General features: G+C 40.7%; 1 protein-coding gene across 1 annotated transcript in view; it reads right to left on the reverse strand.

The window, feature by feature from the left end:
* The window catches only part of LOC128662736 (ADP-ribosylation factor-like protein 8B-A), a 168,914-nt gene that overhangs the window by 75,847 nt on the left and 68,104 nt on the right, over positions 1–24,963 (reverse strand). The window lies entirely within an intron of this gene.

The raw sequence follows: 24,963 nt of genomic DNA on the forward strand, positions 1-24,963 counted from the left end.
TGTGATTGGCTGAAGGCTGTCACATGATACAGTGGTGAGGAAAAATTATTTAGTTTTTTACTATTAATTAGAAATTTAGACAGTGTTATTGTAATGTTTATTTATTATGTATTTGTTGATTAGGCAATTTTACTGTATTTAGTTGTATAGTAAACATAAAAAGGTGGGAAGAAGCGCCAAAGAAAAAATAATAAAATAAATCCGGAAGAGTGTCTTTTTGAAATGTAGCTCCTAATTTAAATAAAAAATGGTCTCATTGTCACAGCCCATAACATAGGACAAGAATTACTACTACTGGATTATTACCAGAGTAGCGTGAACTAAAATGAAGGGTGTAATGGTCTTAACAAAAAGGGACTATAAATTCCAGGTCAATATTTAAAATTTTATGCACCTCCCTCTAATCATGGGTGCTACCATTTGGAGAATTGCTGTACATGAGCTAATATGTCAGCACCTGAATACAGCGAACACGAGATTTCCCAATGGGGTCATCCATGACTAGAGGGAGGCGGGGAAAAACCTCAATACTATGCTTATAAAAACATAATTTATGTAAGAACTTACCTGATAAATTCATTTCTTTCATATTAGCAAGAGTCCATGAGCTAGTGACGTATGGGATATACATTCCTACCAGGAGGGGCAAAGTTTCCCAAACCTCAAAATGCCTATAAATACACCCCTCACCACACCCACAATTCAGTTTAACGAATAGCCAAGAAGTGGGGTGATAAAAAAGTGCGAAAGCATATAAAATAAGGAATTGGTTATGATTTTGTATAAAGCACAATTATTCCACCACAAAAAAAGGGCGGGCCTCATGGACTCTTGCTAATATGAAAGAAATGAATTTATCAGGTAAGTTCTTACATAAATTATGTTTTCTTTCATGTAATTAGCAAGAGTCCATGAGCTAGTGACGTATGGGATAATGACTACCCAAGAAGTGGATCTTTCCACACAAGAGTCACTAGAGAGGGAGGGATAAAATAAAGACAGCCAATTCCTGCTGAAAATAATCCACACCCAAATAAAGTTTAACGAAAAACATAAGCAGAAGATTCAAACTGAAACCGCTGCCTGAAGTACTTTTCTACCAAAAACTGCTTCAGAAGAAGAAAATACATCAAAATGGTAGAATTTAGTAAAAGTATGCAAAGAGGACCAAGTAGCTGCTTTGCAGATCTGGTCAACCGAAGCTTCATTCCTAAACGCCCAGGAAGTAGAAACTGACCTAGTAGAATGAGCTGTAATTCTCTGAGGCGGAGTTTTACCCGACTCAACATAGGCAAGATGAATTAAAGATTTCAACCAAGATGCCAAAGAAATGGCAGAAGCTTTATGGCCTTTTCTAGAACCGGAAAAGATAACAAATAGACTAGAAGTCTTACGAAAAGATTTCGTAGCTTCAACATAATATTTCAAAGCTCTAACAACATCCAAAGAATGCAACGATTTCTCCTTAGAACTCTTAGGATTAGGACATAATGAAGGAACCACAATTTCTCTACTAATGTTGTTGGAATTCACAACTTTAGGTAAAAATTCAAAAGAAGTTCGCAACACCGCCTTATCCTGATGAAAAATCAGAAAAGGAGACTCACAAGAAAGAGCAGATAATTCAGAAACTCTTCTGGCAGAAGAGATGGCCAAAAGGAACAAAACTTTCCAAGAAAGAAATTTAATGTCCAATGAATGCATAGGTTCAAACGGATGAGCTTGAAGAGCTCCCAGAACCAAATTCAAACTCCAAGGAGGAGAAATTGACTTAATGACAGGTTTTATACGAACCAAAGCTTGTACAAAACAATGAATATCAGGAAGAATAGCAATCTTTCTGTGAAAAAGAACAGAAAGAGCAGAGATTTGTCCTTTCAAAGAACTTGCGGACAAACCCTTATCTAAACCATCCTGAAGGAACTGTAAAATTCTCGGTATTCTAAAAGAATGCCAGGAAAAATGATGAGAAAGACACCAAGAAATATAAGTCTTCCAGACTCTATAATATATCTCTCGAGATACAGATTTACGAGCCTGTAACATAGTATTAATCACAGAGTCAGAGAAACCTCTTTGACCAAGAATCAAGCGTTCAATCTCCATACCTTTAAATTTAAGGATTTCAGATCCTGATGGAAAAAAGGACCTTGTGACAGAAGGTCTGGTCTTAACGGAAGAGTCCACGGTTGGCAAGAGGCCATCCGGACAAGATCCGCATACCAAAACCTGTGAGGCCATGCCGGAGCTACCAGCAGAACAAACGAGCATTCCTTCAGAATCTTGGAGATTACTCTTGGAAGAAGAACTAGAGGCGGAAAGATATAGGCAGGATGATACTTCCAAGGAAGTGATAATGCATCCACTGCCTCCGCCTGAGGATCCCGGGATCTGGACAGATACCTGGGAAGTTTCTTGTTTAGATGGGACGCCATCAGATCTATTTCTGGAAGTTCCCACATTTGAACAATCTGAAGAAATACATCTGGGTGAAGAGACCATTCGCCCGGATGCAACATTTGGCGACTGAGATAATCCGCTTCCCAATTGTCTACACCTGGGATATGAACCGCAGAGATTAGACAGGAGCTGGATTCCGCCCAAACCAAAATTCGAGATACTTCTTTCATAGCCAGAGGACTGTGAGTCCCTCCTTGATGATTGATGTATGCCACAGTTGTGACATTGTCTGTCTGAAAACAAATGAACGATTCTCTCTTCAGAAGAGGCCAAAACTGAAGAGCTCTGAAAATTGCACGGAGTTCCAAAATATTGATCGGTAATCTCACCTCCTGAGATTCCCAAACTCCTTGTGCCGTCAGAGATCCCCACACAGCTCCCCAACCTGTGAGACTTGCATCTGTTGAAATTACAGTCCAGGTCGGAAGCACAAAAGAAGCCCCCTGAATTAAACGATGGTGATCTGTCCACCATGTTAGAGAGTGTCGAACAATCGGTTTTAAAGATATTAATTGAGATATCTTCGTGTAATCCTTGCACCATTGCTTCAGCATACAGAGCTGAAGAGGTCGCATGTGAAAACGAGCAAAGGGGATCGCGTCCGATGCAGCAGTCATAAGACCTAGAATTTCCATGCATAAGGCTACCGAAGGGAATGATTGTGACTGAAGGTTTCGACAAGCTGTAATCAACTTTAGACGTCTCTTGTCTGTTAAAGACAGAGTCATGGACACTGAATCCATCTGGAAACCCAGAAAGGTTTCCCTTGTCTGAGGAATCAAAGAACTTTTTGGTAAATTGATCCTCCAACCATGATCTTGAAGAAACAACACAAGTCGATTCGTATGAGATTCTGCTAAATGTAAAGACTGAGCAAGTACCAAGATATCGTCCAAATAAGGAAATACCACAATACCCTGTTCTCTGATTACAGACAGCAGGGCACCGAGAACCTTTGTAAAAATTCTTGGAGCTGTAGCTAGGCCAAACGGCAGAGCCACAAACTGGTAATGCTTGTCCAGAAACGAGAATCTCAGGAACTGATAATGATCTGGATGAATCGGAATATGCAGATATGCATCCTGTAAATCTATTGTGGACATATAATTCCCTTGCTGAACAAAAGGTAAGATAGTCCTTACAGTTACCATCTTGAACGTTGGTATCCTTACATAACGATTCAATATTTTTAGATCCAGAACTGGTCTGAAAGAATTCTCCTTCTTTGGTACAATGAAGAGATTTGAATAAAACCCCATCCCCTGTTCCGGAACTGGAACTGGCATAATTACTCCAGTCAACTCTAGATCTGAAACACATTTCAGAAATGCTTGAGCTTTTACTGGATTTACTGGGACACGGGAAAGAAAAAATCTCTTTGCAGGAGGTCTCAACTTGAAACAAATTCTGTACCCTTCTGAAACAATGCTCTGAATCCAAAGATTGTGAACAGAATTGATCCAAATTTCCTTGAAAAAACGTAACCTGCCCCCTACCAGCTGAGCTGGAATGAGGGCCGCACCTTCATGTGGACTTAGAAGCAGGCTTTGCCTTTCTAGCTGGCTTGGATTTATTCCAGACTGGAGATGGTCTCCAAACTGAAACTGCTCCTGAGGATGAAGGATCAGGCTTTTGTTCTTTGTTGAAACGAAAGGAACGAAAACGATTTTTAGCCCTGTTTTTACCTTTAGATTTTTTATCCTGTGGTAAAAAAGTTCCTTTCCCACCAGTAACAGTTGAAATAATGGAATCCAACTGAGAACCAAATAATTTGTTACCCTGGAAAGAAATGGAAAGTAAAGTTGATTTAGAAGCCATATCAGCATTCCAAGTTTTAAGCCATAAAGCTCTTCTAGCTAAAATAGCTAGAGACATAAACCTGACATCAACTCTGATAATATCAAAAATGGCATCACAGATAAAATTATTAGCATGTTGAAGAAGAATAATAATATCATGAGAATCACGATGTGTTACTTGTTGCGCTAAAGTTTCCAACCAAAAAGTTGAAGCTGCAGCAACATCAGCCAAAGATATAGCAGGTCTAAGAAGATTACCTGAACACAGATAAGCTTTTCTTAGAAAGGACTCAATTTTCCTATCTAGAGGATCCTTAAACGAAGTACCATCTGACGTAGGAATAGTAGTACGTTTAGCAAGGGTAGAAATAGCCCCATCAACTTTAGGGATCTTGTCCCAAAATTCTAATCTGTCAGACGGCACAGGATATAATTGCTTAAAACGTTTAGAAGGAGTAAATGAATTACCCAAATTATCCCATTCTTTGGAAATGACTGCAGAAATAGCATCAGGGACAGGAAAAACTTCTGGAATAACTACAGGAGTTTTAAAAACCTTATTTAAACGTTTAGATTTAGTATCAAGAGGACCAGAATCCTCTATTTCTAAAGCAATTAGGACTTCTTTAAGTAAAGAACGAATAAATTCCATTTTAAATAAATATGAAGATTTATCAGCATCAACCTCTGAGACAGAATCCTCTGAACCAGAGGAATCATCAGAATGATGATGTTCAGTTAAAAATTCATCTGTAGGGAGAGAAGTTTTAAAAGATTTTTTACGTTTACTAGAAGGAGAAATAACAGACATAGCCTTCTTTATGGATTCAGAAACAAAATCTCTTATATTATCAGGAACATTCTGCACCTTAGATGTTGAAGGAACTGCAACAGGCAATGGTACTTTACTAAAGGAAATATTATCTGCTTTAACAAGTTTGTCATGACAATCAATACAAACAACAGCTGGAGGAATAGCTACCAAAAGTTTACAGCAGATACACTTAGCTTTGGTAGATTCAGCACTTGACAGCGATTTTCCTGTAGTATCTTCTGACTCAGATGCAACGTGAGACATCTTGCAATATGTAAGAGAAAAAACAACATATATATAAAGCAAAATTGATCAAATTCCTTAAATGACAGTTTCAGGAATGGGAAAAAATGCCAAAGAACAAGCTTCTAGCAACCAGAAGCAATAAAAAATGAGACTTAAATAATGTGGAGACAAAAGTGACGCCCATATTTTTTCGCGCCAAATAAGACGCCCACATTATTTGGCGCCTAAATGCTTTTTGGCGCCAAAAATGACGCCACATCCGGAACGCCGACATTTTTGGCGCAAAATAACGTCAAAAAATGACGCAACTTCCGGCGACACGTATGACGCCGGAAACGGAAATAGAATTTTTGCGCCAAAAAAGTCCGCGCCAAGAATGACGCAATAAAATGAAGCATTTTCAGCCCCCGCGAGCCTAACAGCCCACAGGGAAAAAGTCAAATTTTAAGGTAAGAAAAAATGTTAAATTAAAATGCATTATCCCAAATATGAAACTGACTGTCTGAAAATAAGGAAAGTTGAACATTCTGAGTCAAGGCAAATAAATGTTTGAATACATATATTTAGAACTTTATAAACAAAGTGCCCAACCATAGCTAGGAGTGTCACAGAAAATAAGACTTACTTACCCCAGGACACTCATCTACATATAGTAGATAGCCAAACCAGTACTGAAACGAGAATCAGTAGAGGTAATGGTATATATAAGAGTATATCGTCGATCTGAAAAGGGAGGTAAGAGATGAATCTCTACGACCGATAACAGAGAACCTATGAAATAGACCCCTTAGAAGGAGATCACTGCATTCAAATAGGCAATACTCTCCTCACATCCCTCTGACATTCACTGCACGCTGAGAGGAAAACCGGGCTCCAACTTGCTGCGGAGCGCATATCAACGTAGAATCTAGCACAAACTTACTTCACCACCTCCATCGGAGGCAAAGTTTGTAAAACTAAATTGTGGGTGTGGTGAGGGGTGTATTTATAGGCATTTTGAGGTTTGGGAAACTTTGCCCCTCCTGGTAGGAATGTATATCCCATACGTCACTAGCTCATGGACTCTTGCTAATTACATGAAAGAAATATATTTAGTGCCCCTTTGACAAAGAACAGCAACAGTTATAAAGATATGTAAAGAGGGGTACAATGGCCGATTATACAACTGTGCAAACCATAGCAGCTAAAGCACTCCTCACACTCTGCCTGTATGGCATTCATGCAGGTAAGAAAAAAGAAAAACATAATTTAAATCGTACCTGATAAATGAATTCTTTCATGGTGGCGAGAGTCCATGAGCTGTTACGTATGGGATATACATTCCTAACAGGAGGAGGCAAAGTTTCCAAAACCTTAAAACCCTATAAGAATCCTTCTACCTTACTCATACCTTAGCTTAATGTGCAGCCAAGTGGTGAGGTGTTTAGACGAAGTAAAAGACAAAAATGAGGAGCAGGAGAAAAATAGTATGGATGTGCTTTAAACCAAAAAAAAAAAAAAATCTGGTGGGGCCTTGTGGACTCTCCCCACCATTTATCAGGTAAGATATAAATTATGTTTTCTTTCATATAGGTGTCGAAAGTCCACAAGCTATTAATTATGGGATATACAGGGATGCACAATTCCTATCGCCTGACACATGCAGTTTTGTTCGCCGGGCATGTGTATTTTTTTTTTTTTTTTACATTTAGCCCTGCTACGGGCAAGCAGACCGCAGCAGGTCTAAAGATTTTTTTTTATTATTATTATTTTAATAGTGGCCAGCAGGGGGTGCAGCGGTTTGAGAACTTGAGAGCATTGTGCAGGAAAAGAAGCCTGCGCACAGCAAATGCTTACAGCCTGTATGTGGGCTTCTGTAGAGAGGGGTGGGCAAATCTGAGCGGAGTATGTCTTATGCTGAGGATGTTAAATGCTTTAATAGTGCGGAACATCATGACTGTTTTTGAAAGCATCAGTTCTCCGATGTAAGTGTACTTAACCCTCCCATCTTTGTAAGCCGTTTTTTTTGTGTAGTAATTGTGTTTTACTGGAATTTTTATCCTGCTCCTGTACACGAGTGAAATCCCACAAGCAAAAATACCTATGATCTCCTATTGGTTTTGCAGGGAAGGTGTGTGGAGCCATTACAGCTCCCAAAACACGTGGCTGACAATGAAGCGCTGAAGCGTGCGGGCAGGAGGCAAATTCCTGGGCTGTGTTTAACATGCATGCATGCAATTTTTTTTAAAAACAATTTCTATACCGCACGCCGCTAAAGACGGGGCACTTGGGAGTCAACTTATTTATTTTTGTTCTGATTCTATGTGAAGGGTGGACTTCTGGGCTTAGTGAAACAGCCCCTTCTTTTTGGTTTTACAATAGCCATGGCATTCCCTAAGTTACATACAAAATACATGGCATTTCTTGTCCATGGTTTTTATCATGTGGTGCTTATTTGTTTTTATAAAAAAAAATCAATTTTCCTTAAACAATAATAATGTCACTCAGTTATTTAAAGTGAATGTCAATTTTGATGCTAAAGTGCCCGGTTTTTAAAAACAGGGGAACTTTAATTCATCAAAATTTACATTTCACTCTTGTTGAGAAAAAAAAACAAAAAAAAAAAAACAAAACAAAAAAAAAAACTTACCTTTTAATCTTCACAGCAGCTCCAGCTTCCTCCAATCACGGCGTTGAATCAGACACTGATTCCCCCGGGGGGGAAGCCGTAATTGGAGGATGACCTATCCATCATTTCTGACGTCAGATATGGCTTGCAACGACCGGAGGAGGCTGGAGCTGCTGTCAAGATTAAAAGGTAAAAAAAATTTCACAACACGAGTGAAATGTAAATTTTGATGAATTAAATTGCCCCTGCTTTTAATCGAATTTCTAAAAACCGGGCAGGCACTTTAGCATCAAAATTGACATTCACTTTAAGTCAGTATAAAGGAGTTTCACATTTATTAAAAAAAAATTATTAATGAAGTGTGTCATACTACCTTAAAAAACATAATTTATGTAAGAACTTAACTGATAAATTCATTTTTCATATTGGCAAGAGTCCATGAGCTAGTGACGTATGGGATATACAATCCTACCAGGAGGGGCAAAGTTCCCCAAACCTCAAAATGCCTAGAAATACACCCCTCACCACACCCACAATTCAGTTTAACGAATAGAATGAGACATCTTGCAAAATGTAACAGAAAAAGAAAAACATTAGGCAAAACATTCAATTACCATAATGTAACAGTTTCAGCAGATAGAAAAACAAAGTTTTTTTGTTTTTCTAATTAAATAAATCAAAAAGCAGGCATAATACCTTTCAAAATTCATGAAAACAGCGAGCAATAGAGGGTGAGGAGTAAAATAACTCAATTTTGGCACAAAGAATGACGCATTACGCAAAAGGATGTTAAAAAAAGTTTGGCGCAAAACCAACACCAGAAAATGACAACTCGCGTTATAACAGACGCGATTTTGCGCCAAAACAACTAGCGTCAAAGATACAGGAAATTACGAAATTTGCGCCAAAATTTTGCGCCAAGAATGACGCAATAAAAAACAGCATTTTGCGTCCTCACAAGCTTAGATTTGCCCGCGAAAAAATTGAAAAACAAGTCAAATTTGAAAAACACAACCCCAGGTAAGAAAATTCCCAGACATGATTCCTATACTGAAACTGATTAGACTGCAAAGGGAAATATACATAGACCTGACTCATTTCAAATGTAAGTAAAAAGGAAATTTATGCTTACCTGATAAATTTATTTCTTCTACGATATGACGAGTCCACAGATTTCATCCTTACTTGTGGGATTTATCCTCCTGCTAACGGGAAGTGGCAAAGAGCACCACAGTAGAGCTGTATATATAGCTCCTCCCTTCCCTCCATTCAACCGAATTTAGGAAGAGAAAGGAAAAGCCAGAGGTGACTGAAGTTTAACAAAAATATAATATATACCCATCATAAAAATGACAGGGTGGGCCGTGGACTAGTCATATCGTAGAAGAAATAAATTTATCAGGTAAGCATAATTTTCCTTTTCTTCTACAAGATATGACGAGTCCACGGATTTTCATACTTGTGGGATACAATACCAAAGCTACAGGACACGGATGAAAGGGAGGGACAAGACAGGAACCTAAACAGAAGGCACCACTGCTTGAAGAATCTTTCTCCCAAAACCAGCCTCAGAAGAAGCAAAAGTATAAAATTTGTAACATTTGGAAAAAGTGTAAAGAGACGACCAAGTTGCAGCTTTGCAAATCTGTTCAACAGAAGCATCGTTTTTTTAAATGCCCATGAGGAAGCCACATCCCTAGTAGAATGAGCCGTAATTCTGTCAGGAGGCTGCTGTCCAGCCTTCTCATATGCCAGACGGATGATACTCTTCAGCCAAAAAGAAAGGGAGGTAGCCGTAGCTTTCTGACCCCTACGTTTTCCAGAAAAAACAATGAATAATGAAGATGATTGACGGAAATCCTTAGTTGCCTGCAAGTAAAACTTCAGAGCACGGACCACGTCCAAGTTATGCAACATACGCAACTTTTTAGAAGGGTTAGGACAATAAAGGAACCACAATTTCCTGATTAATATTCTTATTAGGAACAACCTAAGGAAGGAAACCAAGTTTGGTACGTAAAACCACCTTATCAGAATGGAAAATAAGATAAAGCGAGTCACATTGTAATGCTGAGAGCTCAGAAACTCTACGAGCAGAAGAAATAGCAACCAAAAAAACTTTCCAAGATAACTTAATATCTATGGAATGCATGGGTTCAAACGGAACCCCTTGAAGAACATTTAGAACTAAATTCAAACTCCAGGGTGGAGCAATTGGTTTAAACACAGGCTTGATTCCTGTCAGAGCCTAACAAAAAAGACTGAACGTCTAGAACATCTGCCAAACGTTTGTGCAGTAAAATCGACAAAGCAGAAATTTGTCCCTTTAAGGAATTCGCCGATAACCCCTTCTCCAATCCCTCTTGGAGAAAAGATAAAATCCTGGGAATCTTAACTCTACTCCATGAGTAGCCTTTGGATTCGCACCAATAAAGATATTTACGCCATATCTTATGGTAGATCTTTCTAGTAACAGGCTTACGTGCCTGAATCAAAGTATCAATGACCGAATCAGAGAACCCCCACTTAGATAAAATTAAGCTTTCAATCTCCAAGCAGTCAGTTGCAGAGAAACTAGATTTGGGTGTTGGAAGGGTCCCTGAATGAGAAGGTCTTGCCTCAATGGAAGCTTCCACGGGGGCAGAGAAGACATGTCCACTAGATCGGCATACCAAGTCCTGCGAGGCCACGCAGGCACAATTAGAATTACTGAAGCCCTCTCCTGTTTGATCCGAGCAATCACCCGGGGCAGGAAAGCAAACGGTGGAAACACATAAGCTAGGTTGAACGACCAAGGCATCTATCAGTTCGGCCTGAAGATCCCTTGACCTGGATCCGTACCTTGGAAGCTTGGCATTCTGCCGAGATGCTATCAGATCCAACTCCGGTCTGCCCCATCTGAGGATCAGAGTGGAAAAGACCTCCGGATGGAGTTCCCATTCCCTCGGATGAAACGTCTGTCTGCTTAAAAAGTCCGCTTCCCAGTTGTCCACTCCTGGGATGTAGATTGCTGACAGGTAACAAGAGTGGGCCTCCGCCCACCAAATTATCTTAGATACTTGTGTCATCGCAAAGGAACTCCTTGTTCCTCCCTGAAGATTGGATGTAAGCCACAGTCGTGAAGTTGTCTGACTGAAAGCGAATGAATTTGGCCGAAGCCAACTGAGGCCACGCCTGAAGCGCATTGAATATTGCCCTCAATTCAAGAATATTGATTGGAAGGATTGACTCCAACTGAGTCCACACACCCTGAGCTTTCAGGGAATTCCAGACTGCACCCCAACCAAGAAGGCTGGCGTCCGTCGTCACTATCACCCATGAGGGTCTGCGGAAGCACGACCCTTGGGACAGATGATCCTGAGACAACCATAAAAGAAGAGAATCTCTTGTCTCCTGATCCAGATCTGAGGAGACACATTTGCATAATCTCCATTCCACTGTTTGAGCATGTTCAGCTGTAGTGGTCTGAGATGAAAACGAGCAAACGGAATGATGTCCATTGCCGCCACCATCAATCCAATTACCTCCATGGACTGGGCCACTGATGGCCGAGGAATGGACTGAAGGGCTCGACATGTAGTCAAAATCTTTAATTTTCTGACCTCTGTTATTAGAGTTCCCAGGAAGGGAACCTTGGTCTGTGGAATTAATGAACTCTTTTCTAGATTCACCTTCCACCCGCGAGTCCTCAGAAAGAGACAGAACCATGTCTGTATGAGACTTTGTTAGATGGTAGGACGCCTGGATCAGAATATCGTCGAAATAAGGCGCCACTGCAATACCCCGCGGCCTGAGAACCGCTAGAAGGGACCCTAGAACCTTTGTGAAGATTCTGGGTGCTGTGGCCAACCCGAAGGGAAGAGCCACAAACTAAAAAAATGTTTGTCCAGGAAGGCAAACCTTAGGAACTGGGGATAATCCTTGTGGATAGGGATATGAAGGTATGCATCTTTCAAGTCCACAGTAGTCATATACTGACCCTCTTGGATCAATGGCAGAATTGTTTTAAGAGAGTCTCCATCTTGAAGGATGAGACTCTGAGAAACTTGTTTAGACTTTTCAGATCTAAAATAGGTCGAATAGTGCCCTCCTTTTTGGGGACCACGAAAAAATTTGAGTAAAACCCCTACCCCTGTTCCAAAATTGGAACGGGACAAATTACTCCCATAGTAGAGATGTCTTTTACACAACGTAAGAACGCCTCTCTTTATCTGGTCTACAGACAATCGTGAAAGAAGAAACTTCCCCCTTGGGAGAGAACTGTTGAATTCCAGTTGATACCCATGGGACATGATTTCCAGCGTTTAGGGGTCCTGAACATCTCGTACCCAAGCCTGGGCAAAGAGAGAAAGTCTGCCCCCTACTAGATCTGGTCCGGATCGGGGGCCACCCCTTCATGCTGTTTTGGAAGCAACAGCGGGCTGTAATAAAAGAATTAGCCAGCTTAAGATATCCTCTAAAGGAGTCTCAGTCTTAAGAGACTCTTCTAAAGCATCAAACCAGAAGGCTGCCGCAGTGGTAACTGGAACAATGCAGGCCGTTGGTTGTAAGAGAAAACCCTGATGAATAAACAATTTCTTCAGAAGACCCTCCAATTTCTTATCCATAGGGTCTTTAAAAGCACAACTGTCTTCAATAGGAATAGTTGTACGCTTCGCCAGGGTAGATATAGCTCCTTCCACCTTAGGGACTGATAGCCACGAGTCCCGAACAGTGTCAGATATGGGATACATCTTCTTGAAATTAGGAGAGGGTGAGAATGGAATACCCTGTCTGTCCCATTCCCTCTTAATAATCTCTGTGATTCTCTTAGGAACCGGAAAAGTATCAGTGTAGGCAGGTACCTTTAAGTATTTGTCCATCTTACACAATTTCTCTGGTGACACCACAATAGGGTCACAGTCATCCAGAGTCGCTAAAACCTCCCAAAGCAACAGTCGGAGGTGTTCAAGCTTGAATTTAAAGGACATGATGTCCGAGTCTGTTTGAGGTAACGCACTTCCCGAATCGGAAAGTTCCCCCTCAGACAAATGACCCCCAAATCAGATCCCTGTGAGGGCACATCAGAAATAGGCGTCGCTTAGGTGGGCGTTAAAGGTTGTAATGCTTGGGGAGAAATTAGCGGTATACCCTGATTCTCCTCAGCCTGAGAATCATCCTTAGACACATTTTCTTTACATAAAATATGTGCTTTACATTGTAAGGCTCTCTCAGTACATGAGGGGGTTTAACAGTGGCATCTAAACACAGAGCAAGGAGTTTCCTCCTCAGAGTCAGACATGTTGAACAGATTAGCAATCTTAAACTATTCATTTATAAAAACAATCTTTAGCTCTTAATTCAATTGTAGCCAAAAAAAGATACTGCAGCAAAAACTGTACTGCGCCTTTAAATTATAAAAAGCGCAACTATTTTTCTGAGAACTTCAAAAAACGGGTTTATGGCAATAAAAATTTGTTTAAATGTGCCCAAACACTCTCTAACAGTATTGTATCGCTTGCAGAGTAAGTCAGATCAATAAAATGATGATTATAATGAGAGAGAAAAAAAATACAATATCCTTTATTAACCCCTGCACCATGCCACAGCTCTGCTGTGGCGCCTACCTGCCCCCGGAATGAACTAGCTGCTGTTCCAGAAGCCTTTCAGGTCCCTTGTAACTCCGGATAACCTAGGGCCCACAAGAGATCAGGACTCGTCCACACGATCCGGCTGAGCTGCGCGACTGAACGTGCGAAATTAGGCCCCGCCCACCGTTGGCGCCGTTCAAAACTCAGTAAGACCCCCATGGGTCATAATTAAAGCAAACATGTCCGAAATACTAGCCATGTGCCCTCTATAATACCAAATATAAAACGAACACTGTACACCTCCAGCCAGTGTATACATAACACCACCAACATTATTAAGAACCGCAACTCCCAGCGTCTTAACACCCCCATGAAAGAAACAAAGAGCATTTTGCAAACTTTGTTAAAAATAAAAACTAAGGGATTCCAGGTACACCAATTACTTAACACAATACTGCTTACCCCTACGTATAAGGTAAAAATGTCAGCCTGTTCTGTGCTTCAGGTCTCCCAGAAACTAAAAGGACTGAACACCGTTCTCCACACTGAAGATTTTCTTTCACTACCTTCAGTCGCTGTGGGAACCATCATGGATCTTAGATAACTTTTCCTAAGATCATCAACATCAGGACAGAAAATAAAATGTCTCCAACTCCTCTTAGGAAGTAATAGAACTGACAATTTTCTCCCTGAGAAAAATAGTACTCACTGGCACCATTTTAAAATAAAAAATTCTTGATTGAAGAAAATAAAACCAACACCTAACTTTACCTCTTTCTAGTACTAACACAGGCAAAGAGAATGACTGGGGGTGGAGGGAAGTGAGGAGGTATATATACAGCTCTGCTGTGGTGCTCTTTGCCACTTCCTGTTAGCAGGAGGATAAATCCCACAAGTAAGGATGAAATCCGTGGACTCGTCATATCTTGTAGAAGAAATACATATATTTAAAACTTTATATTAATACATAAAGCGCCAAACCATAGCCGAGTGTGTCTTAAACAATGATACATACTTACCGAAAGACACCCATCCACATATAGCCAAACAAGTACTGAAAACTATCAGCAGAGGGAATGGTATGTAAAAAGGTAAATATGAGATGAATCCCTATAACCGATAACAGAGAACCCTTGAAAAGATTTCCCGTGAGAGAAACTATAAAATCAATAGGCGATACGGTTTGGGAAACTTTGCCCCCTCCTGGTAGGAATGTATATCCCATACGTCACTAGCTCACGGACTCTTGTAAATTACATGAAAGAAATAGGGGTAAAACAGTTAGCTTCAGGATAATGAATACATTTAAGTAGAATGCAGAGGTGAGTCTAGAGACTTATAACTGTTTTACCGCAGTTCACGTCATTTTCCTAATTAACTGAACCCTAATATATTGTACTGATTCAGTGTTAGGTTAAAGCCAAGTGATATCCTTGTTAATTAGGAACTTAAGTATACTAGGATAATATGAAAGAGAAAATGCAATACCTATTGTTTATAAGAATGCTTGACAGTATCAGGATACCACTCAGTAGTGAGTATTCCGTAACATACATGACAATTTCAAATTTCCCAAAAGGAGTTGAATTTGTGATGATATATAAAAAGGGACAACCGGACTCAAAAACAAAAAGATAACGTAAAGTGAAGGTAAACTTTGGTGAATGAAAGCCCGTTTTTAAAAAATACTATTAAAAACAGGGTCACTTTCATTCATCAAAGTTTACAAAGCAGCCGTTTTGTTTAAAAAAAAAAAAAAAAAAGGGACTAATTCTGCTTCCTCCAATCATGGCATGGCAATGACTACCCTGGGGGGAAAGCTGATTGGAGGAAGCAGGATTAGTCATTGCTGACGTGTGAATAGAGGATCTCTAGGTGGGGGAAGCTTCTCTAGCTGTGAAAAAAAAAAAAAAAAAGGTATTTTTTTTACCAAAACGCCTGCTTTGTAAACTTTGATGAATGAAAGTGCCCCTGTATTTAATAGTATTTTCAAAAAACAGGCTTTCATTCACCAAAGTTTACCTTCATTTTAAGCTTGTTTTCTGTGTCTTAGCACATATTAACCTAGGTCTGCTTAATTAGTTAGTAACATTGCATAAAAAGGTAGATATTAATATCCATCGAGTCTATGAGAATGGCACAGTATTCACATAAGGGAAGACATTGAAGTTTGGAGTAATAAGTTAATGCATAGGTAAACGTCCAGTATCCCTGGGTTCAAATGTTAGAGTAGGTAGGTGGTCATTCTAGCTGAGGTAATAAACAGTAGTAGGCTGATGGGCTGTTGTATACTTTAAAATATAAATACTGTAGCTTAGATTACAAGCCTGTGTTATCAAGTTAGGAAGCTAAGCCTAGCTAGACCAATAAATATAAAAGCTCCAGCCAGCAGATATATTACAGGCTATGATAATATTACACAAATAACCAAGTCAGTGGCTTCAGGAACATTATAAGATGAAAAAGAATAAAGGGGATTTTAATACTCATTTCCGAAGTGTGAGGAAATTGAAAACACAAGCTAATAGTATAATCAGAGGAGATAGGAGTGCACATTTGTGTAGCATGGCTGTGCTACTCCACTCAGTGAGAGCTGTCCCCTGCTTAAAGGCTAAGCACATTAAATAATCACAGAGTAATATAACTTGCATTGGGTAATGCTGAATTAATGATGACACCTGTAGTTGATGTAGACATAGCATGAACATCAGTGTTATGATTCAACAGAGCGATGGTTGTCCACATTTAGAGATCCCACACGTATTAGGACTGTAGATTAAACTAGATATATAACAACTTATCTAAGTGGAGTAGCGTAAGTGAAAATAAGTAATTAAATCTAACAGAATAATATAATATAGTGCCACCAAAGAAATTACAGAGGATTTGGGCAGACTTGTGATAATATATTTTCTAAATGTGCAATAGTTAAACCTGATAAAATACAATTATATCACGTAAGCTATAATGTAGAGAGAGTGAAATCAAGCTCTTGTGTTACTTTCTGTATTTGTTTTCACTTTCTATGTAATATGACACTCAAACAGTAAATGACCAATAGTGGGTGATAATTTAAATGATACCATAACAGTAATTGGGAGAACTAGAGATAATCGCTGCCAATGTGCTTGTAAATAATAAAGATTCAGTCCTGTCTAAAACATAACACACTAACGTTATACCTAATATTCCAGCCAATTATATATTTATATTCGCCTAACAAAAATCATGCAAAGACAAACAGTAATAGAGGAAGTAACTAGAGTCATATATCATAACCTTATTAAACCTTATTAAACGGACTATTTGAGCAGGATCTGAAGGTAATTTCTTTTCTTCATCATACACCAGATGCCACAAACTTGGTCATTGCTTGCAAGTAAACAAACAAACAAACAGGTATATAGTCTGGATTGAGTATGTAAGAAACCGCCACTGGATGATCATTCGGATGGCATAGTTGCAACTCAATAGACCCAGTGAACCAAATGTCTTGCAACCTTTAGTCCATTGTGACCCAAAGTATGTAGTGCCTTGCTGGAGACCTCATTCTTCTCTCTGCGCTACCAGTAGCTGGCTGTCCACACTCCTTATGTTGACATTAACACCACCCTGAATCAGGAGGCCGGCCGCACCACCCTGAATGTCGGCAAGGGAGAGTTCAGTGTAAGGACTGTCATTGCGTGGCAATTCCGTCACTAGTTGCATTGTAAAGATTACCTGGTTCCCACTTAGGCAATGTAGAGTTCAAATCCACTTAGCTTTTCCTAGGCTGAATCAAATAGCACACATTTTTAGTAGCTGTGTGAGAAACGATATTTGCAGCGATTTGTGGTCTCTTTTTCTGCACAAGATCGTCCCCTCTCTCCGCCATCTTAAATGCATCGTTGTGTCCTTGAGCGCATGGATCTCTGATGAGAAGTGTAAGTTCATGAAAGTTGCGCATCTGCAGATCTATCTTGGAGAGAAGCGCTTGTATCTCCTCCATGGTCGACTTAATCTAATATTGTTTATCAGGATTGTAGTTTCAGGCTCCGTCCTGTGTAGAAGTAAGCCGACTTTAGTGGAAGCAGGACTACGTATCTTGTCTCCTGCAGTGCAGAGGCTCCCTCTGTTTGAAGTTGCTATATATTGAGCTGGTCGCAATGTTCGACTCAGAGTGCCCTTTAGTTTGGGACTAGTGGTTGGTAATCGGCACGTAAAAACTATCTGGTTTCTTTGCTGAAAAACAGAATTTATGCTTACCTGATAAATTACTTTCTCCAACGGTGCGGTCCACGGCGTCATCCATAACTTGTGGGAATATTCTCTTCCCCAACAGGAAATGGCAAAGAGCACAGCAAAAGCTGTCCATATAGTCCCTCCTAGGCTCCGCCCACCCCAGTCATTCGACCGACGGACAGGAGAAAAACAGGAGAAACCATAGGGTGCCGTGGTGACTGTAGTTAAAGAAAGAAATTCATCAAACCCGATTAAAAAAACCAGGGCGGGCCGTGGACCGGACACACCGTTGGAGAAAGTAATTTATCAGGTAAGCATAAATTCTGTTTTCTCCAACATTGGTGTGTCCGGTCCACGGCGTCATCCATAACTTGTGGGAACCAATACCAAAGCTTTAGGACACGAATAAAGGGAGGGAGCCAATCAGGTTACCTAAACGAAAGGCACCACGGCTTGCAAAACCTTTCTCCCAAAAATAGCCTCCGAAGAAGCAAAAGTATCAAATTTGTAGAATTTGGCAAAAGTGTGCAGGGAAGACCAAGTCGCTGCCTTACATATCTGATCAACAGAAGCCTCGTTCTTGAAGGCCCGTGTGGAAGCCACAGCCCTAGTAGAGTGAGCTGTGATGCGTTCGGGAGGCTGTCTCATAAGCCAATCAGATGATGCTTTTCAGCCAAAAGGAAAGAGGTAGCAGTAACTTTTTGACCTCTCCTCTTGCCAGAATAAACGACAAACAGAGAAGACGTTTGTCTGAAATCCTTTGTTGCTTCTAAATAGAACTTTAAAGCACGAACTACATCTAAATTGTGTAACAAACGTTCCTTCTTTGAAACTGGATTCGGACACAAAGAAGGCACAACTATTTCCTGGTTAATATTCTTGTTGGAAACAACCTTTGGAAGGAAACCAGGTTTAGTACGCAAAACAACCTTATCTGCATGGAACACCAGATAGGGTGGATTACACTGCAGAGCAGATAACTCAGAAACTCTTCTAGCAGAAGAAATAGCAACCAAAAACAGAACTTTCCAAGATAACATAACTGAAAGAACTAAATTCAGACTCCAGGGAGGAGTCAAAGGTCTGTAAACAGGCTTGATCCTGACCAAAGCCTGAACATCTGGCACAGCTGCCAGTCGTTTGTGTAACAAGACAGATAAAGCAGAACTCTCTGATAATCCCTTATCCAAACCTTCTTGAAGAAAAGAAAGGATCCTAGGAATTTTGATCTTACTCCATGAGAATCCCTTGGATTCACACCAACAGATATATCTTTTCCATATTTTATGGTAAATTTTTCTAGTTACAGGTTTTCTGGCTTGTACCAGAGTATCAATCACAGAATCCGAAAACCCACGCTTAGATAAAATCAAGCATTCAATTTCCAAGCCGTCAGCTGGAGGGAAACTAGATTTGGATGTTCGAATGGACCCTGTACAAGAAGATCCTGTCTCAAAGGTAGCTTCCATGGTGGAGCAGATGACATATTCACCAGGTCTGCATACCAAGTCCTGCGTGGCCACGCAGGAGCTATCAAGATCACCGAGGCCCTCTCCTGTTTGATCCTGGCTACCAGCCTGGGAATGAGAGGAAACGGTGGAAACACATAAGCTAGGATGAAGGCCCAAGGCGCTACTAATGCATCCACTAGAGTCACCTTGGGATCCCTGGATCTGGACCCGTAGCAAGGAACCTTGAAGTTCTGACGAGACGCCATCAGATCCATGTCTGGAATGCCCCATAATTGAGTCAACTGGGCAAATATCTCCGGGTGGAGTTCCCACTCCCCCGGATGGAATGTCTGACTCAGATAATCCGCCTCCCAGTTTTCCACTCCTGGGATGTGGATCGCAGATAGGTGGCAGGAGTGATCCTCCGCCCATTTTATGATTTTGGTCACTTCTCTCATCGCAAGGGAACTCCTTGTTCCCCCCTGATGGTTGATGTAAGTAACAGTCGTCATGTTGTCTGATTGGAATCTTATGAATCTGGCCTTTGCTAGTTGAGGCCAAACCCTGAGAGTATTGAATATCGCTCTCAGTTCCAGAATGTTTATCGGGAGAAGAGACTCTTCCCGAGACCATAGACCCTGAGCTTTCAGGGAGTTCCAGACCGCGCCCCAGCCCACTAGACTGGCGTCGGTCGTGACGATGACCCACTCTGGTCTGCGGAAGCTCATTCCCTAGGACAGGTGATCCTGGGTTAGCCACCAACGGAGTGAGTCTCTGGTCTTCTGATCTACTTGAATCACTGGAGACAAGTCTGTATAGTCCCCATTCCACTGTTTCAGCATGCACAGTTGTAATGGTCTTAGATGAATTTGCGCAAAAGGAACTATGTCCATTGCTGCAACCATCAACCCTACTACTTCCATGCACTGAGCTATGGAAGGTCGTGGAACAGAGTGAAGAACTTGACAAGCGTTTAGAAGTTTTGACTTTCTGACATCTGTCAGGAAAATCTTCATTTCTAAAGAATCTATTATTGTCCCCAAGAAAGGAACTCTTGTCGACTGAGACAGGGAACTCTTTTCTATGTTCACCTTCCACCCATGAGATCTGAGAAAGGCCAGAACGATGTCTGTGTGAGCCTTTGCCTTTGAAAGAGACGCTTGTATCAGAATGTCGTCCAAGTAAGGTGCCACTGCAATGCCCCTTGGTCTTAGAACCGTTAGAAGGGACCCGAGTACCTTTGTGAAAATCCTTGGAGCAGTGGCTAGCCCAAATGGGAGAGCCACAAACTGGTAATGTTTGTCCAGAAAGGCGAACCTTAGGAACTGATGATGATCTTTGTGGATAGGAATATGTAGATACGCATCCTTTAGATCCACGGTAGTCATAAATTGACCCTCCTGGATTGAAGGTAAAATCGTTCGAATAGTTTCCATTTTGAACGATGGCACTCTGAGAAATTTGTTTAGAATCTTTAAATCCAGAATTGGTCTGAAAGTTCCCTCTTTTTTGGGAACTACAAACAGATTTGAGTAAAACCCCAGTCCTTGTTCCACAGTTGGAACTGGGTGTATCACTACCATTTTTAACAGGTCTTCTACACAATGTAAGAATGCCTGTCTCTTTATTTGGTTTGAAGATAAGAGACATGTGGAACCTTCCCCTTGGGGGTAGTTCCTTGAATTCCAGAAGATAACCCTGAGAAAATATTTCTAGTGCCCAGGGATCCTGAACATCTCTTGCCCAAGCCTGAGCGAAGAGAGAGAGAGAGAGAGTCTGCCACCTACTAGATCCGGTCCCGGATCGGGGGCTACTCCATGCTGTTTTGGTAGCAGCAGCAGGCTTCTTGGCCTGCTTACCCTTGTTCCAGCCTTGCATCGGTTTCCAAGCTGGTTTGGTTTGCGAAGCATTACCCTCTTGTCTAGAGGCTGCAGAGTTGGAGGCTGGTCCGTTCCTGAAATTGCGAAAGGAACGAAAATTAGACTTATTCTTGGCCTTGAAAGGCCCATCTTGTGGGAGGGCGTGGCCCTTACCCCCAGTGATGTTTGAGATAATCTCTTTCAATTCTGGCCCAAAAGGGTTTTACCCTTGAAAGGGATATTAAGCAATTTTGTCTTGGAAGATACATCCGCTGACCAAGACTTTAGCCAGAGCGCTCTGCGCGCCACAATTGCAAACCCTGAATTTTTCGCCGCTAATCTAGCTAACTACAAAGCGGCATCTAAAATAAAGGAATTAGCTAACTTAAGTGCGTGAATTCTGTCCATAACCTCCTCATACGGAGTCTCTCTACTGAGCGACTTTTCTAGTTCCTCGAACCAAAACCACGCTGCTGTAGTGACAGGAATAATTCATGAAATAGGTTGCAGGAAGTAACCTTGCTGTACAAAAATCTTTTTAAGCAAACCCTCCAATTTTTTATCCATAGGATCTTTGAAAGCACAATTATCCTCGATAGGAATAGTAGTGCGCTTAGCTAGTATAGAAACTGCCCCCTCGACCTTAGGGACTGTCTGCCATAAGTCCTTTCTGGGGTCGACCATAGGAAATAAATTTTTAAATATAGGAGGGGGGACAAAAAGGTATGCCGGGCTTCTCCCACTCCTTATTCACTATGTCCGCCACCCGCTTGGGTATAGGAAAAGCGTCGGGGTGCACCGGAACCTCTAGGAACTTGTCCATCTTGCACAATTTTTCTGGAATGACCAGGTTGTCACAATCATCCAGAGTAGATAGCACCTCCTTAAGCAGTGCGCGGAGATGCTCTAATTTAAATTTAAATGTCACAACATCAGGTTCTGCCTGTTGAGAAATTCTACCTGAATCAGAAATTTCCCCATCTGACAAAACCTCCCTCATGGCCACTTCAGATTGGTGTGAGGGTATGACAGAGCAATTATCATCAGCGCCCTCCTGCTCTACAGTGTTTAAAACAGAGCAATCGCGCTTTCTCTGAAATGCAGGCATTTTGGATAAAATATTTGCTATGGAGTTATCCATTACTGCCGTCAATTTTTGCATAGTAACAAGCATTGGCGCGCTAGAAGTACTAGGGGTCTCCTGCGTGGGCAAAACTGGTGTAGACACAGAAGGAGATGATGTAGAACTATGTCTACTCCCTTCATCTGATGAATCATCTTGGGCAACTTTACTATCCGTGGCAGTACTGTCCTTACTTTGTTTGGACGCTATGGCACAATTATCACACAATTTTGAAGGGGGAGACACATTGGCTTCCATACATACAGAACATAGTTTATCTGAAGGCACAGACATGTTAAACAGGCTTAAAACTTGTCAATAAAATACAAAAACCGTTTTAAAACAAAACCGTTACTGTCTCTTTAAATTTTAAACAGGGCACACTTTTTTACTGAATATGTGAAAAACTATGAAGGAATTGTTCAATTTTAACCAAATTTTCACCACAGTGTCAAAGCATTGCACCCCAAATTTCAGACCTTTAACCCTTAAAATGACGAAACTGGAGCCGTTTACATTTTTAACCCCTCTAGAGTCCCAGCTACAGCCTTTGCTGCGACTTTACCAAACCCAGGGGGGTATACGATACCAAATGAAGCCTTCTAGGAACCTTTTCAACTACTTCCAGACCCATACACATGCAGCTGCATGTCCTGCTCTCAAAAGTAACTGCGCAGTAATGGCGCAAAAATGAGGCTCTGCCTACTACATAGAAGGCCCTTCCTGACTGGGAAGGTGTCTAAACCAGTGCCTGACGTAAAAAAACGTTCCCCAAAGTTATAAAGTGTGAATTTCAATATCAAGCTGTATAAAATGCTCAAATAAAGCAATCGATCTAGCCCATAAAAGTGTCTACCAGTTTTATAGCCCATATTAAGCCCTTTCTTCTGTTTGAGACTAAGAAAATGGCTTACCGGTCCCCATGATGGGGAAAATGACAGCCTTCCAGCATTACACAGTCTTGTTAGAAATATGGCTAGTCATACCTTAAGCAGAAAAGTCTGCCAACTGTTTCCCCCAACTGAAGTTATCTCATCTCAACAGTCCTATGTGGAAACAGCAAACTATTTTAGTTACTGCTGCTAAAATCATATTCCTCTCACAAACAGAACTCTTCATCTTTTTCTGTTTCAGAGTAAATAGTACATACCAGCACTATTTTAAAATAAACTCTTGATAGTAGAATAAAAAACTACAACTAAACAACACATACTCTTCACCATCTCCGTGGAGATGCTGCTTGTTCAGCGGCAAAGAGAATGACTGGGGTGGGTGGAGCCTAGGAGGGACTATATGGACAGCTTTTGCTGTGCTCTTTGCCATTTCCTGTTGGGGAAGAGAATATTCCCACAAGTTATGGATGACGCCGTGGACCGGACACACCAATGTTGGAGAAATATATACTTTATTCGGCCATGATCTAGGAGCTCGAGAGATATGCGTCTGGCTGCCTCGGCTGTTGGCTCCGCCCCCATTCATCGAATTCTTGAATGACAATGAGTTCAATCTTACTTTCACAGCCCAACAGGATGACAAAAGTATAGACTTCCTGGATCTTAAACTGATTAGTGAAAATAATAGTGACATCTGTATATCGCAAACCTCTTGCCAGAAACACTATACTAAGAGCTGACACGTCACATACCACATCTGAAAAAGGGTATTCCTAAAGCCCAATATCTACGAATACGGGCTCAGGCTCATAATTTAACCCTCAGATTATCAGAGGGTACCATTTGAAAACTTAAAAAATTAAAAACAGAAGTTGCCCAAATGGATAGCCATGATTAGGGCTGCACGATTAATTAACCGCGGATGCGGTTTTAAACCGCAATTAATCGCAGCGGTTTTAAAACAGAGAGAGTACGCAATTTAAAAAAAAATCTTCAGATCCTCAGGAAAACGGAGGCGGAGAGGGAGGATAAAAGGCGGACCAGTGTGCGGCCATGGGCGGACCTGAGAATGCCCTGAAACTGCCATTTTGGAAGAGATTGAAACGTGTGTGGGAGTCATCTGGGAGTGTTGTGGCGGTGGTCAAGCGGTGGTGTGGTGGTGGGACAGCTCAAAGTTGTGAGCAATAAAGTAAATATTGTAAATAAAAACTTTAAAGTGCCTTACTGATTTTTTTTTTCTCTTTTACGTCTGACCTATAACATTGAGTTTGATTACATATTACAATAATATAATCTATTTTATTTATATATGCTCATTAAGGGTTGCTTGTAGGATGAATTGTGAATTTCAAAATATAATATATTGTCAGAGTATATGAATATTATGATGAATATTACATATGTGTACATATATATATATATATATATATATATATATATATATATATATGTATATTTTATACACTGTATATGTTAGATGAGAACTCAGGATTAATTAAACATGAGTTTGTTGAACACAGCTTCTAATACACGTCTATCAGGATTGACGATCAGTAGAGCCTTTTTGAAACACAAACATTTCTTTTCTAAAGGAAATAGCTCAGTGACCCTATTCATTTGACTATATATGCAGATTTTTATAACCTCAGAACATTTGGTGAGGTGAGAAAAGAATGTGTTCAAGGACCCCTTTGGAATTTGACACGTGTGATACAACAGTTCTATCTCACTGAATCTCTATTTGAAGACTTACTGCAAAAACCCCTCTTGGGGGAAGGTGACACAAATAAAATCAAATACTCATCTGCACTTCTGGCTAAACAGGAAATATGCTGTTTTAAAGACTCTTACAACTCCTCATGGATTGACCCCATGTGGTGAGTATGAGACAAAAAGTCTGGCAACTGAAGTTACTGAAA

This window comes from Bombina bombina, chromosome 6 (genome assembly GCF_027579735.1).
Source record: "Bombina bombina isolate aBomBom1 chromosome 6, aBomBom1.pri, whole genome shotgun sequence".
Taxonomy (NCBI): domain Eukaryota; kingdom Metazoa; phylum Chordata; class Amphibia; order Anura; family Bombinatoridae; genus Bombina; species Bombina bombina.